This window comes from Muntiacus reevesi, chromosome 1 (assembly GCF_963930625.1).
Source record: "Muntiacus reevesi chromosome 1, mMunRee1.1, whole genome shotgun sequence".
NCBI lineage: Eukaryota > Metazoa > Chordata > Mammalia > Artiodactyla > Cervidae > Muntiacus > Muntiacus reevesi.
In genome coordinates this window covers 262,427,465-262,433,464 of record NC_089249.1, presented here as the reverse complement: position 1 = coordinate 262,433,464, position 6,000 = coordinate 262,427,465, and positions in this window count along the sequence as shown.

Below are 6,000 nucleotides of genomic sequence, written 5' to 3'. Positions count from 1 at the left end.
TGTTTTCCATAGTGGCTGTACTAGTTTGCATTCCCACTAACAGTGTAAGAGGGTTCCCTTTTCTCCACACCCTCTCCAGCATTTATTGCTTGTAGACTTTTGGATAGCAGCCATCCTGACTGGCGTGTAATGGTACCTCATTGTGGTTTTGATTTGCATTTCTCTAATAATGAGTGATGTTGAGCATCTTTTCATGTGTTTGTTAGCCATCTGTACGTCTTCTTTGGAGAAATGGACAAATTCTTAGAAAAGTATAACTTTCCAAAACTGAACCAGGAAGAACTAGAAGATCTTAACAGAACCATCACAAGCAAGGAAATCGAAACTGTAATCAAAAATCTTCCAGCAAACAAAAGCCCAGGACCAGATGGCTTCACAGCTGAATTCTACCAAAAATTTAGAGAAGAGCTAGCACCTATCTTACTCAAACTTTTCCAGAAAATTGCAGAAGAAGGTAAACTTCCAAACTCATTCTATGAGGCCACCATCACCCTAATTCCAAAACCAGACAAAGATGCCACAAAAAAAGAAAACTACAGGCCAATATCACTGATGAACATAGATGCAAAAATCCTTAACAAAATTCTAGCAAACAGAATCCAACAACATATTAAAAAAATCATACACCATGACCAAGTGGGCTTTATCCCAGGAATGCAAGGATTCTTTAATATCCGCAAGTCAATCAATGTAATACACCACATTAACAAATTGAAAGATAAAAACCATATGATTATCTCAATAGATGCAGAGAAAGCCTTTGACAAAATTCAGCACTCATTTATGATTAAAACTCTCCAGAAAGCAGGAATAGAGGGAACATACCTCAACATAATAAAAGCTATATATGACAAACCCACAGCAAGCATCACCCTTAATGGTGAAAAATTGAAAGCATTTCCCCTGAAATCAGGAACAAGACAAGGGTGCCCACTCTCACCACTACTATTCAATATAGTCTTGGAAGTTTTGGCCACAGCAATCAGAGCAGAAAAAGAAGTAAAAGGAATCCAGATAGGAAAAGAAGAAGTGAAACTCTCGCTGTTTGCAGATGACATGATCCTCTACATAGAAAACCCTAAAGACTCTTTCAGAAAATTACTAGAGCTAATCAATGAATATAGTAAAGTTGCAGGATATAAAATTAACACACAGAAATCCCTTGCATTCCTATATACTAACAATGAAAAAACAGAAAGAGAAATTAAGGAAACAATACCATTCACCATTGCAACAGAAAGAATAAAATACTTAGGAGTATATCTACCTAAAGAAACAAAAGACCTGTAGATAGAAAACTATAAAACACTGATGAAATATATCAAAGAGGACACAAACAGATGGAGAAATATACCATGTTCATGGATTGGAAGAATCAATATTGTCAAAATGGCTATTCTACCCAAAGCAATCTATAGATTCAATGCAATCCCTATCAAGCTACCAACGGTATTTTTCACAGAACTAGAACAAATACTTTCACAATTTGTATGGAAATACAAAAAACCTCGAATAGCCAAAGTAATCTTGAGAAAGAAGAATGGAACTGGAGGAATCAACCTGCCTGACTTCAGACTCTACTACAAAGCCACAGTCATCAAGACAGTATGGTACTGGCACAAAGACAGAAATATAGATCAATGGAACAGAATAGAAAGCCCAGAGATAAATCCACGAACCTATGGACACCTTTTCTTTGACAAAGGAGGCAAGGATATACAATGGAAAAAAGACAACCTCTTTAACAAGTGGTGCTGGGAAAACTGGTCAACCACTTGTAAAAGAATGAAACTAGAACACTTTCTAACACCATACACAAAAATAAACTCAAAATGGATTAAAGATCTAAATATAAGACCAGAAACTATAAAACTCCTAGAGGAGAACATAGGCAAAACACTCTCCGACATAAATCTCAGCGGGGTCCTCTATGACCCACCTCCCAGCATATTGGAAATAAAAGCAAAATTAAACAAATGGGACCTAATGAAACTTACAAGCTTTTGCACTACAAAGGAAACTATAAGTAAGGTGAAAAGACAGCCCTCAGATTGGGAGAAAATAACAGCAAATGAAGCAACAGACAAAGGGTTAATCTCAAAAATATACAAGCAACTCCTGCAGCTCAATTCCAGAAAAATAAATGACCCAATCAAAAAATGGGCCAAAGAACTAAACAGACATATCTCACTTTACTTTTAAGCTGGAATTCAGTCACTTCCACTAGCTTTGTTCATAGTAATGCTTCCTTAGGCCCACTTGACTGCACTCTGAGGATGTCTGGCTGTAGGGGTGTGACCACACCATTGTGGTTATCCAGGTCATTAAGACCGTGTTGTATAGTTACTCTGTGTTTTCTTCTACCTCCTCCTAAAAATCTCTTCTGCTTCTGTTAGGTCCTTACCATTTCTGTCCTTTATGGTGCCCATCCTCATATGAAATTTTCCCTTTATATCTCCAATTTTCTTGAAGAAATCTCTAGTTTTTCCCATATCTTTGCATTGTTCCTCTATTTCTTTGCATTGTTCATTTTCTATTTCTTTGCATTGTTCATTTAAGAAGGCCTTCTTATCTCTCCTTGCTATTCTTTGGAACACTGCATTCAGTTGGGTATATTTTTCCCCTTCTTCCTTGCCTTTCACTTCTCTTCTTTCCTCAGCTATTTGTATAGCCTCTGAAGACAGCCACAGCCTTCTTGCAATTTTTCCTTTGGAATGGTTTTGGTCATTGCTGTGAAATGTTATAAAGTTACATACCTCCATCCATAGTTCTTCAGGCACTATCTAACAGATCTAATTCCTTGAATCTATTCATTATTTCTACTGTATAATCATAAGAGATTTGATTTAGGTCATACCTGAATGGCCTAGTGTTTTTCCCTCCTTTCTTTAATGTAAGCCTGGTTTTTGCAATAAGCAGCTCATGATCTGAGCCACAGTAAGATATATACTCTGTCAAATGATAGAGGGAAAATCTATTTACTGTTAAAATATGCATTTCCAATAAGAGAATATATCAAGATAATGAAATGTATTGCTTGCATAAAGTTTATCTATTAACTCACTTTTAGAATCAAATTATCCTTCATGAATAATTTAAACATATTCCTGGTATAGTGATATAATGTATTATATTGTTAAACTTTTAAATAGTATGTCCAAAGTTGTACTTTTAAATTTTAATAAATTTGCTAATAGATATTTTGAAATAATAAAATTGCTTTGAAGATATCAAATAAATAAGCTTTTTTCTATTCTTTTCTTCTTTCTATTTTCTATTTATTTCAAAGTGGTTTTTAGTCACATACAGTTCAAATAACTAATACAGTGAGCTTAATCAATGGAATTTTGTTATTGAAAAAGAGAATGTAAGGTAATATGATTTGTACATTTACAATATTAAAAAAAGAACAAAATAGTTTCTTCAAAAGTTGTTACATTGAAAACTAGTAGTTCAGAGTTGCTTTACTATATTTATCTTAAATAAATAGAAAAGTTCTTATCTAGAGATTTTAATTTTGAATTATATATATATATATGTATATATATATATATATATATATATATATATCAGGTGATATGTTCTTCACAAACATAGCTTCTCTCTAAATGTGATCTGATGAATATATGAAACAGTAATTTCATTTTTTACTTCCACTTTAGTGATTATGTATATAAGAGGGAGATACTCCAAAGAAAATGCTTCCTGACTAACTCTTGAAATATTTCTCATTAATTTAAAAAAGAAAGTCAAATTAGTCAATAGCCTATAATGTAGGTATACTGCCTAACTTCAAGTACAAGAAGAGCAAATAAGATTATTTTTTCTTTGTGACCAGAATTATTAGCATTGTAGAAGAAAATTACTGCTTCTACACCTTTGTGAGGAAGATTCATATTCTATTTTTCCTTTGGATGTCAGGTTTCAAGATAATAACATTAGTGTTCACACTAACAGAAAATATTGAGGGCAACTTTGGAAGTATAAATTCTTTAACATGATTTCCATATAAGTAAACATAACATTTTTGTATATTATTTAATATCAGTAAGATACTGGTGTTTTCACATCAAACCATTTCAAGCAATATATGGTATATATTAATCTTATCAATGAAAAATAAAAATAGGCTGATATTGAACTCTGAGTCTGAAACAAGAGATGTCTACCATTCATCAGGAATTAGTTGTATGCAGTCAAATTGCTCAGTTTTGAAAACATATGTTCTGCCCAGGTGGAAGTTAGCAGTGGTTACTGTTCAGAAAAGGTTTTAAAATAAACATGGCTAATCAAAGAGTGAGCCATGTACTAGTAAGTGTTCCTGTGAGAAAAGCATCTATAGAGCATCAACTCTTCTATCCATTGTCCACCAGCAACACCACAATCTACAAATAAACTCATTGAGGCTTTCTATTTAATTGAACAAAAGAAGACTTTTGTATATATAATCGATAGTTTTTGCACACACATGCAATCACACACACACAAGCACATATATTACAGTAACTCTGTTATAACTGATTCCATGGTTTGATGCAAAGTTTAATCCATTCATTCTTTTTTCTATTCAAAAAATACTGAGCCCTTGTTGATGTCAGGCTCCATGCCAGGTGCTGAGCTAATGGATATCAAATGCTAATGAGCACATCCACAGTAAATTTGCATCTATGAAGCTTATAGTTTCACAAGGAATTCAACTATTAAACTAATAATTATCCAAACAGTGGATTGTTATTTTTTGCAGATAGCAACAAGTTTCAACTCTAATAATTAAACAATTAATTAGCAATGTAACATTGTGACAAATGCTATAAAGGAGGACAGTGAGATAAGAAAAGAAAAAATTGAATGGACAGATCTTTTTTCCCTTACTAGAAGGTCTGATCTCTAATATGTAGTTTCAAAAATGAAATCTCTTGATTATTTTTATGCTTTTCTTAGGCATTATGATTTTTTAATACTTTTCTAAAGAGATACATAGTTAACAGAATACAAAACAAATTAACGATAATGTGAAGATGCTAAATATTAAAGAAATTAAACCAGGCATACCTCAGGTTTAAGGATGATTGTAGATGTGTATGCTATAATTTGACTTTGCATGAAACAAAATTGTTAAAGAAATACAGCATAGAGATCTTTAGAAAATCTTTCAAAGGATGAGATGAAAACATGTTAAATGGTGGGGAAAAAAATCTGGTTCTACATTTAATTTAACCTAAACTCTTGGACAATATTTGTTTAAACCTAATTTTGAATTTTTTTTACATTCATCATGTGATCAGGAAACTAAATCCTAGATGTATGATAATTACTGAATGACTTTAGAAAAACTAATTTTTAATCTGTTCATCAAAAGAAAACTCTTGTCCCTCCAGATAGTAAATGAGATTGGGGACAGAATTTTAAACTCAAATTGAATTTTCATAATTTGTTTTTGACTCAGACTTCCGTTTTCTTGAAGAACTATCAGATCTTCTATATTTTAATATACCGAAAACTGATACAAATCCTATCACGCTTAGTCAGAAGCAAATTAATTTGACTTCCAGGCCCATTGAATAGTCAAATTTCAAGAGCACAAGAATAATGAGTTTGAAAACTTAAGATATTGGTAAAACAACAACAACAACAACAAAAAAAAACAAGTGCATTGTTTTGAAGCAAAAGTACACTCAAGTGGAAATACAGCTAAGGCAGGCCAAGAGTTCTATAAATTTCCATGCCTCTGACACTTTGATGTCTAGGAAAAATTATACATGGTGACATTATGAACCAAAAGGATTTCTAGAAAATAAGCTCTTAACTTTATTTGTATTAAAAAAGAAAATGAATCAGGATATTTATGCATTAGTTAAATTTCCATTTTGATAAATTATCTATTTTGATTCATGCATGTGGCTAATTACTAATTAATAATCCATTATTAATGTTAGCTCCTATGCTTGTATTTTTGTAATTTGTAGAGTTACTGAGCAGTTCACTAGACCACACACACCT